The sequence below is a fragment of the Nuphar pumila genome, chromosome 17 (assembly GCF_984573655.1).
Source record: "Nuphar pumila chromosome 17, dmNupPumi1.hap1.1, whole genome shotgun sequence".
NCBI lineage: Eukaryota > Viridiplantae > Streptophyta > Magnoliopsida > Nymphaeales > Nymphaeaceae > Nuphar > Nuphar pumila.
In genome coordinates this window covers 6,905,531-6,917,288 of record NC_143265.1, presented here as the reverse complement: position 1 = coordinate 6,917,288, position 11,758 = coordinate 6,905,531, and positions in this window count along the sequence as shown.

Here is an 11,758-nt window from a genome sequence, read left to right as displayed (position 1 = left end):
GTAGGGGTGTCAACGGGTCGGGTTTACCCAATAAGGTGTTAAATAAGAAGACCCGGGTCCAGACCCGAAGGTCCAATTAATATATAGATCCGAGTATAGTTTGTGAAATTTTATACCAGACCTGAGCCCGACCCCAGTTTCTATTAAGACCCGCAATTTTTCAATGTAAAAATAATAAAAAAATATTATTTTACCGGGTATGACCCAGGTCTGGTTCGTGTAGTTTTTATCGAGTCCGGGTATGGTTTCTCTTATGGTGGATCCAATTAGACTTGGGTCCAGACCCGATACCATACCCAAAAATTGCGGGGTTCCACCAGGTTCTGAACCAAACCCGACCCGGTGACACCCCTAGTGTACAAGTCATTTTCAAGAAGTGTAAACTATGCTATTGATGACTAGGAGGTATGGTGTGGATGTGTGGGAACACACTACAAATGTTTGTGTAGTTTGTTTCTGAAAGCTTCGGAATAACTCTTGTGAGATTCGAACCCGCGACCCTTTAGTTTGTGATACAACAGATGGAGGGCTGTCAGGTGCAGCAGCACACTAAAGGAGTGCAATGCGATTGTACCTGATCCAGTCCAAACTAAACCAAGCTCATTTTTACCTAGTGAAAAGCTGATCCACCTATGTACTGATTCAGGTCAGACCGATACCAGCCCTAGATCTGACTATGTTTGGATCATTTATAAAATTAAATAATGTTTAATGGGATAAAAATATGCAGTGATATGCTCCTTGTTGGTGTTGACATGGTTAGAAAAGTAATGATAAAAAAGACATGGATATAAGTAAACAGAATTTTTTAAGGAGAAAATCAACAATAAAAATTTTTAGTGCAAATTATAAAGATAGGAGCTAGGCGATGGAATATGTACAATATGGTAAAATATGTGGCCTTAATATTCATATATGGAATTTAATATAAAATTCACATTTACAATATGGTAAAAAGTGGAGTCATATAGGTTAATGTGTTCGGATATTAACGGTTCGGGTCTTAACGAGTCTAGGTTTTTGCTCGGGTGTTGATATGATTGTTATGCCAGACCTAATTACCTGCTAATAAAAAATATGTAAATTAATGAAATCAACTGTTTATTAAGAAGACTATATACTAACAAAATAGAAGCTTAATACTTATTCTAAATAATGTCAAAATTTGAATATAAAAAAATATATCTGCATCAAACAAACATTTTAAGTTGAAAAAAAAATGATATATCATATTCAAAATGTATCAAATTCAAAGAGTTCTTGAGTATTATTCTGAGATTCACTTCAATCCTACAATTTTCACGACAAATGGGCAATAAGAATTATATGCAAAAATGAATTAAAGTTTAAATTAATAAAATACAATTCATATTAATTCTAAGTTTATCAACATCTTTAAATGTTTAATTGAATATATAATATTTACCAATTAGAAACTTTCAAATGGATCAAGTATGAATACCAGGTTTGGGTACATGTCAATTCAGGTATATAGTCGAGTACGGGTTGGGTTGGGTTGGGTTGGGTTCAGGTACATAATCGGGTCAGTTCGATTTTAAAATGTGGAGAACCATTTGGGTCCAGATACATAATTGTGTCGAGTCTGTTTGGGTTTAAGTCTTCATTTACAATAGCCAAGACCCGACCCGTTTTCACTATAGGTCTATAATTTGGACCTGACCCAAACCCATAGGTCTACCAATATCGGATTGGGTCAGATATAATCAATTCGGGACACCAGGTTTGGTCGGGTATAACCGATCCAGTTACACCCCTATGCCTTTAGTTGCACCAAACGTGTTTTTAGATGGTCGGTATTTTCACTAGTAGAAAATTGGAAAACCTTTCTAGTGATTCCAAATGCACTTTTGTGAAATCATTGATCCATCATCATCCATCGATAGAGATGCACTATCTTGTCTAAGACGTCTCGTGTTCGAACCAAACCACGGCCCATACCCTATACATGTAGAGCTGTGTTTGGCAAACCAAAGATTTACAATTCCCTGAACATAAGAAACATTTCCCATTTAGTTGACAAAAAGATTCAGCAGAATTAGTTTTCCACCTTAATTCCTTGAATCCCTCCAAGAAAGCTACATAGCAGAAATGAAAATTTTTCCAATCGCGACCCTAGTGAAACTTTGAGTGCTACCGTATCCAAACAGGTCACAAGAAGTTTTGCATGGAATTCTGTCTTCAACATTTTTCCATTTTATCGTAAACCTCTGTAACAAATATCACGAGATTTATAAAAATCTTGCGATAATATCGTGAGAAATTGCCTGAAAGTTTAAAACGGCAATTTCTCACAAGAATTTCAAACCGTGACAAATATCATGATATTTACCATTTTAGCAGATATTTATTGCAAGTTTTTTATTTTTAAATGTGTTTTATTTATATTTTCTTATAAAATTAGTTTTTTTTATTTTTTTAATTTGTTTTTTATTGCCGAGTCAGATAGATTTTTTCCTACTTAGAAAGAGAGATAGGGGTTGTTGCATCGATTGTAAGGTTATACCAGGAGAAAGTGTAGCTACACAACATAGAGTCTTAATTTTAGATCTTAGAATTAGACAAGGCCGCAAAAGGGATAGACATAGGATAGATCCTAGAATTAAGTGGTGGGCACTGAAAGGAGCTAAACAAGGAATGTTTGTAGAGCAGGTAGTTAAGGAAGTTGATTGGTGTCTCGAGGAGGATTCAGAATCAATGTGGAATAAGATAGCGGGTGGTATGAGAAAAGTAGCTAAGGAGGTATTGGGTGAGTCTAAAGGCGGTGCACCACTAGGTAAGGATACATCATGGTGGAACGAGGATGTCAAATTAGCTATTAAGGTTAAAAGAGAGTGTTATAGAAATCTAAGTAAGAGTCGTGATAATGAGAATTTGGAGAAGTATATGATAGCAAAGAAGGAAGCTAAAAAAGTTGTTCGAAACGCGAGGGCTAAGGTATATAAGGAGGTTTATGACAAGTTGGATACCAAAGAAGGCGAGAAGGATATTTATAGGCTTGCAAAGATGAGAGATAGGAAATCGAAGGATTTGGGTATGGTTAGATGTATCAAAGATGAAACGCAAAGGGTTTTAGTCAAAGATGAGGAGATTAAGGAGAGATGGAAAGATTATTTTGATAAGCTATTTAATGATAGTCATGCTCAAGATCTTGGAGACTTCTCCATTCCTTTTCATGAGATAAATCGTGACTTCATGCGCAAGATTCAAAAGAAAGAAATTGCAGAGGCTTTGAAGAAAATGAAATCAAGAAGGGCAGTTGGCCCAGATGGTATACCTATCGAGGCTTGGAAATGCTTGGGAGAGAAAGGTTTAAAATGGTTGACAAATCTTTTTAACTTGATTTGGCGAACAAATAAGATGCCTAATGAGTGGAGGAAGAGTACTTTGGTGCCTTTATATAAGAATAAGGGTGATATACAAGATTGCACAAACTATCGTGGTATAAAACTCATGAGTCATACTATGAAACTTTGGGAGAGGGTGATTGAGTCTAGGTTGAGGAAGGTTGTCATGATATCGGAGAATCAATTTGGTTTTATGCCTGGAAGATCAACTATGGAAGCTATACATCTTCTTAGACAACTTATTGAAAGATATAGAGAGAGGAACAAAGATTTGCATATGGTTTTTATTGATTTAGAGAAGGCATACGATAGAGTACCTAGGGACGTTCTCTGGTGGACAATGATGAAGAAAGGTGTTTCTCTCAAGTACATTAGTATAATTAAAGATATGTATGAAGGAGTAGTAACCAATGTCCGCACTTGTGGAGGTGTGACAACCAATTTTCCGATAACGGTTGGGTTACATCAAGGATCTGCTTTAAGCCCTTTCCTATTTGCGATAGTGATGGATGAGCTTACGAGATCAATTCAAGAAAATGTACCGTGGTGTATGTTGTTTGCTGATGATATTGTTTTGATTGATGAGTCTAGAGCTGGAGTTAATGCTAAGTTAGAATTATGGAGACAGACATTGGAAGCTAGAGGTTTTAAGTTGAGTAAGAGTAAGACTGAATATATGGAATGTCGGTTTAGTAAGCAACGAAGTAGTGATGGGAGTGTAGTGAAGCTTGGTGAGCAAGATATACCGGTGAATTATTATTTCAAATATTTGGGATCCATCATTCAAAAGTATGGAGAAATTGATGGAGATGTAAATCATAGGATAAAGGTTGGGTGGATGAAATGGAAAAGTGCTACTGGAGTGCTGTGCGATCGTAGAATGCCATTGCGGTTGAAGGGAAAGTTTTATAGGACGACTATTAGACCCGCTTTACTATATGGTACGGAATGTTGGGCTGCCAAGAGACATCATATTCAAAAAATGAGTGTAGCTGAGATGCGGATGCTTAGATGGATGTGTGGAAATACAATAAAAGATAAGATTCAGAACGAAGAGATACGTAAGAAGGTAGGTGTTGCACCCATTGAAAATAAGATGCGAGAGAATCGTTTACGGTGGTTTGGACATATTCGGCGAAGGCCTAATGATGCTCCAGTTAGAAGGTTGGAGAAATGGGAAAATATATTAGTTAAAAGAGGTCGGGGTAGGCCTAGGAAGACGTGGATGGAGATGATAGGAAAGGATATGAATGCTTTGAACCTCACCGAGGACATGGCGTTGGATAGAAATGATTGGAGGAAAAGGATTCATGTGGAAGACCCAAAATGAATTTCTTTTTTGGTTCATATCGCTGACCCCAATTGTTTTGGGATGAAGGCGTAGTTGTTGTTGTTGTTGTTGTTGTTGTTGTTGTTGTTTTTTATTGCCGAGATTTTGCCAAAAAAAATGCGAGATTTATGAAAAATTTCAAAATCGCCCGAGTTTTTTACTCCCGAGATTTTGCCGTTTCTAACTTTTATCACTATGTTGTAAACCATCATTTGTAAACCATCATGTTACTTAAAACCAATGTTATAAGTATCCGATCGTATCGACCTGTATCGGCCCAGAAAATCGGTATGTTGCAAGCCTTAATTGGCTATTTTTTAATAAATATAAAAATATCAAAAATAAATTTTAAATATTATTTTTAATAGTTTTAAGTTGTGTCGCATTATGATTGACACGTAATAATTTTTTATTATTTTGGGTCCGATATAGAACGATTCACTTGAGTATCGGTGCCGATACCGATACTGACAACATTGCTTAAAACCCTTAAAGCTGTAAATGGGGCGGGTATCCAACCTATCAGGGTGCAACCAAATCTGCCTAAATAACCAGCATGCACTCCGATTTGGTTGTCAGGTAAAGAATATAGAACCCCGAAAAGAATCCCAAAAAGCTATTTAGATCGTAACTTTTACATAAAATTATATATAAAAAAAGCACTTGGGTTAGCCAGGTCAGAGCGGATATCCAACAAAAAATCAGACCCACTTATTACTTGGGTTAGGGTTGGGTCAACATTTCTTACACCCATATCTGGATATTGGGGTTCGGGTCAGGTGCATGAGAAAACCCCACATGCTAGCCCTATCTTGATATTTGAATCCAATACATAAGTTATTATTCTTATTCTTATTATAATTGGATAAGTGTCTGGTGCGGATGTGCACATGGTATCAATGACTTGAAATGAGTAATATCTACCTGCCTGTCTTTTCAAGTGAATCTAACCTTACAGTCTGTTTGGTGGGATATATATCAAGTTTTGAATCACAGAAATCATGTTCATGATTTTTTGGTAATTAAAAAATCAATGGCTGTAAATGCACGACTTAAAAAATACATTTATGTCAAAAATACATGGTCCAAGGGTCAAACTCTAACAAATTAAGAGAGTCAGATTGAACCAAAAACAATTTGCACCTATGAGTTTCAACTCATCAACACTGTGTCATAGTGACAAATATCGCGAGAAATTGCCCGAAAGTTTAAAATGGCAATTTCTCGCAAGATTTTCAAAGTATCATGAGATTAATGAAAAAACCTAAATACCGTGATTTAAATGTGATATTTACATTTTAAACGGCTATTTATCGTGAAAAAACCGCGTGTTTTCATTTTAAAATAATTTTTATTAATATTTTCTTATAAAATTATTTTTTTATTGCCAAGATTTTGCCCAAAAAAATATGAGATTTATGAAAATTTTACAAATTCTCGTGAGTTTTTGAAAAACTATATTTTTAACTTTTGTCACTATGCACCGTATGCACATCCACGACAAAGAGTCCGGATCGGGTGCAATATGATTGCACAAATATTTGTACATTAAGCACCTGATTGTCCATTATTATTATTATTATTATTATGGTACTTGGCGACACATTATATGGCTAAGATGACTTATTTAAGCATCCTGCCGCCCTGCTGACCTCTAAAATGAAAGCCTCAAATTGGCTATACCCATGTTATAATCCTTGGCGACCAAATAGGGATTGCAGTGAACTGGGGTGGTGGTGTGGGGTTGGAGGACATGAAAATGGAGGCGGGGATAGAGGTTAAAATCAAAACCTGTGAAGGGATGGAGGCGGGGATGAACTTACACTTTGTCCCGCCCCGCCCTGTCCCCAATACTTCTTTAGGGATGACAATGAACCGAGGGAAAATGGGGTTCTGCCCCCACCTCTTCTCGTTTGGATCAGGGATGGAGGACATAAAACGAAGATGGAGGCGAGGATGAAAGTTAAAATCAAAACCTGTGCAAGAATGAAGATTAAAATCAAAACCCGTGCCAGGATGAAGGTGAGGATGGATGGCAGGAGACTTTGTCCCCCACCCCAGTCCCGGTCCACTGCCTCCCCTAACCTGACCAAATAATTGTTGAAGGTATGGTGGGGTCTAGGGATGGCAGTGGGGCGGGGCGGGGGACAAGGTCTCCACCCCCGCCTCCATCCCTGGCGGGGATGGATTTTATCCTCCACCCCCTCCTTCATCCCCGTTTCATGTCCTCCATCCCCGGTTCAAACGGGGATGAGGCGGGGCGGGGCGAGGATATTGCGGGAAAAAGTGGTCAGGGCGGGGATGAGGCAGGGATCGTGGCGGGGACGGGGCGGGGCAAGGAAAAGTGCACGTTCATCCCCGCCTCCATCCCCGTTTCATACCCTTCATCCCCGGTCCAAATGGGGCGGGGGCCCGCTTTCCCCCGGTCCACTGCCATCCCTAGTGGGGTCATGTTAGTACACCCTCGTAAGCACACAATACCAATCTTTTCATGTACTACGACATCCAAAATTTGTTAATGTATAAACAATGTTGGTCAATTGGTAACTCAGTGAGGGCAGTTGCTCATGGAGGCGTTTAATGCACTTTGTTGTAAATGTGACACCATAATTAACCAAGGATTCATTCATTCCTCATAAAGTCTTGGATCAGATGAGAACAAAAATTCAATTTTTATTTTGGCTCTAGTGAGCCCATGACTCATCCACCCCACAACCGGACTCTAGTGAGCCCATGTCTGATTATAATTAGATGTGGATATGGTTTTGTTTTTTTTGCTATTGAATCCAACAAATATCCAAATTTGATGGATACTAGAATCTGTTTACATGTAAAAATGTGAATCTGGTATGAGCTTTTCACCATCCAAATCCAAATCCAAATCCAAATTTAAATATGTTAAGCCAACATCCCATCCAAATCTGAACCGTTTACATCTTTCTCTCTCTCTACAGGTTCCTTGCCCCCAAGCCAATGAACCTAAGACACCATATCAAGCATATTTGCTTCTCTTTCTCTCTCTAGCTAGTTTAGAAAGATGGTTACATGGTCTAGTCAATGCTACAGGATGAGGGCTTTGGGGGTGTCTGGTCATGGATCTCATTGGGAGTGGTAAAATCCACTTTCCGTACTAAGCCAGGTACCTTGATTTACCGTTGAACTTGGCCTCTCTGGAAATGATTCCAAGTTCAATATTACTACTGATTTTTCTGTCAATTTGGTCGGGCCTGACCTTGTGGTAGGATCCGAATCCTGGATAAGGCCAACTGGGTCCAGTAGGGCTATTGGGTTGGTGGGGCAGTGGCTTACTAGCTGGACCCCTGCTAAGTTGGTGCAGTTCTTGCCCAAATAAAGATCTTGCCAGAAACAGCCGACACAGGTTTGGATCTTTAATAAGTGGTCCATCCAATAAGGTTGGACCAAGATACCGCTCCACTTTTGGAGGCATGAAGGAAGAGATCGGGTGATATGCCAAATCACTGTTGATTGTGACAATCTACGACAATCGGTGGGGCCGCTGATGATGACATCATGAGCCCCATTGTGGCGGGCCCCAATGTTTGCACAATGAACGGTCATGATGGATCATGATGATATTCCAAAGAATTAATAAACAGGTTGGATTTGGTTTAGATGTAGGCGATAATGATCCCGAGATAATTGTATGTGGCCTAATTGGTTTCTGAAATCAAATTTGGATACCGATGAGAAAGCGAGAGCTTTTGGGTGTATATGGGGATTAGGGTTTTGGGTTGTATTTTGATTTATTTTGTCTAATTTATGCATTTTTATGAACTTCAAATTATCGCACCAGTGTTATGTATTGCCATTAGATAATGTTTAAGAACTTTCCGTTGAGGTTGAGAAAGACTGCATCAAATAGTTTGACTTGTCCATATGAAATAAACTTTTATTAATAATTGTAGCCATTTTTTATTTTATCTCAAAAAAAAAATCTCGGGGGAACCCCAGACTATCACGCCAAATTTTTTTTTTTTGGCTACATCCCTGTTTGCCTCCCCCCCCCTCACATGAATCCTAGCTACGGCCCTGCCCGGAGGATCCAAGACCTAGCTGTCTTGGCTCCACCTGCGATACTTACGATCAATGTCCTGGCAGCATAAAACTCCCTAGGCTTACTTGTCCCGACAAGATGACATCGGAGTGTTGTAGTGTTAATACTTGACATTCAAGAATACTTAACCATTTTATTGGTTATGACGTCACAATCTTATAGCAGCTGAGGTGCTAGTGATACATCGATTTAGTTTTCACCCATCTCTTATGTCATCTTATTGTCATGCCCCATTTGGGATCTCATTGATGCAAGTTCTTTTTATCAAATCTGACCTTATCAAGGGATCTAACATGGTCAATTTTATGACTTTGCCTTAGTTTGTTTTTTTGACAAAAAAATATGATTTTTTAATAAAAAATTTAGTATTTTTATAGCGATTGATTTTTTAATCAGCAGAAAATCCTCCGTACATGTGAGCTCTTGGCGATTCAAATGCAAATATTCACTATACGAACCTTATAGATCACATATACAGAGAGATTTTTTTTTGAAAAGCAAGCTGGGGTTAGGCAGACCCCCACCAATTATTATTCAAAGGTACCATTGGGTTTTGAACCTGCAATGTCCGACCATAAGGAGATGTGCACTGACAGCTCCTACCAACCACGCGAAACCCAGTTGGTATATACAAGGTGATATTTTTTATTTTTTGAAAAGCAATCTAGGGTTAGACAGACCCCCCAATTTATTTAGCAATACCACTGGGTTTTGAACCTGCACCGTCCCACCACAAGGAGTCGTGCACATACGACTTCTACCAACCACACGGAATCCCATTGATATATATATGGGGTGAGATTTGATCAACACAACTTGCATCAATGAGATCCCAAGATGGGGTATGATAATAAGGATGAGACATAGGGTGTCACGGGCTTATTTCTTCAACCGGTTAGTGCGGCGCAACGGTCCATCCTTACCACCACAAGCCTTTTTGGTTGCTCGTTTGCCGCTGCAGAAGCTTTGAGTATAGAGAGTGAAAGAGAGAGGAAGAGAAATTGCAATCACTTGAAGGTAATCACAACGAGGGTGAACAAAGAAAGTTCAACGCATTTGCATTCATTCACTATTTTGCCTACAGGTACATTACAGTTCAGATCTACGGACTAACCCTTCAGGGTATTGATCAACCTGGACCAAAATACAATGGTGACCCAAAGACAGTTACGAGTGACTCAACACTTACATCATGACTCAACCAAAGCAAAACAGACTCTAGACACAACTGTACAAAGTAGGTCACAAGGGAACATGCTTCCTCCTTCAAATCATGTGCCACCCTCGGCGCCATCTGTTTCATGGTAAGCCCTGACATTATCTAGATAGCGACTCTTCATCCGGAATGTTAGCTCCCACGTCGGTTTCATTGTCTCCTCCCACTACACAAAATACTTCTTCGCTTCGCCCAAGTAGTTGACCTTGTGATGAAGGATCTTGCTGAGATGCTTTTTGGCCCATTGTGTTGTTGGGGCCCTCTTTAGGATAGGAGCGCATTGTGGCACGCTACGTTCCGGACCCTCCTAGTCTGCATAGAACGATTTTAAGTTACACATGTGAAACACCGGGTGCACCTTGAAGTCCGGGGGCAAGTCCAGCTTGTACGCCAACTTGCCCACTCTCTTGGTGATGGTGAATGGTCTCTCGTACTTTCTGATTAGTCTGCGGTGCAGTCTATGAAAGATGCATGTGCGATCAGGATAAAGCTTCACCAACACTTGGTCCTCAATACAAAACTCAGTAAGCTAATGATGCTTGTTCGCTCACTTTTTCATCTTCTTAGCAGCTTTGTGCAAAAATAACTTTGTGAGCTCGGTCTGCTCATGCTAGTCTCAAACAAACTGATAGGCAAAGGATGGCCTTCCCTTCTTCTATGTGGCTAGAGTATGCAAGGTCAGCGGTTGCTGCCCCGTATCTATCTCGAATGGGTTGTGACCTAAAGACTCACTTTTCTGAAAATTATAACAAAATTGGGCCACGTACAGGAGCTTTACCCAATATTTCTGATTGACACTAACAAAGTACAGTCCGTTGATATGATCCATCTACTCATTCGTCTGTGGGTGGGAACTTTTTTAAAATAACAAATCAGAGCCAAGTAGCTGAAACATTTCACCCCAGAATTTGCCTGTGAAGCGAGCATCGCGATCGCTCATAATGCTTCTTGGTATACCCTAGTGCTTCACAACATGCTTGATGAACACCTTCGCAGTCTTCTCTACAGGGCACTTGATGCATATTTTTTAATAGAATATTTTTTATATATATTTTCAATAAAAATGTTTGTGCAAACTGTGCATCAAATCATAATAACATGTTCACACTAGTGGTGAAGTTTGGGTCAAACTCAGGGAACGAGATAAGTACTTTTGTACCCCACACAGAACTACTTTTGTTGCCTTGAAAATAAAGATTAATTAATTAACTCAATAAAAGAATGAGTGATGCCCTCTCTGGAGGACTTACAAAGAATAATTAATGGTTTTATTATAGACCCAAAATTAATACTAACTTAAAATCTTAATCTAAAATAAAGATGAAAAGTCTTCAGTGCTTGAGCTTCTTGTCCCTTGATTATCTTTTTCGGTTTTCTTATTCTTGAGAACTCCCTAAGAGGCTCTGAGGGGCCTTTTGAGGATACATTTTTTGGACCTCAAGAGGCTCTTCTGGGGCTCTTTTTATGGCTCACCGCACATCTGCACACTCTTCTGTAAAAATAAAAATGCGACACACAAAACCATGAGAAAAAACTATGAGAAAATCAAAGGTTAGTTTGAAGAAAAATCACAAAACACTAAATAAACTATGAAATAACATTACACTACTGGACAAAATAGCATAACTAACTCTATAACCAACATACATGAACTACGTTATTAAATAAATTAACTAAAAGACAAATTAGTGATCATGCATACATTTATGCATCTTATTTTATGCATGATCCATGTGAAAATCGATTTAAAAACCCATTTTTATCGTTAGTTT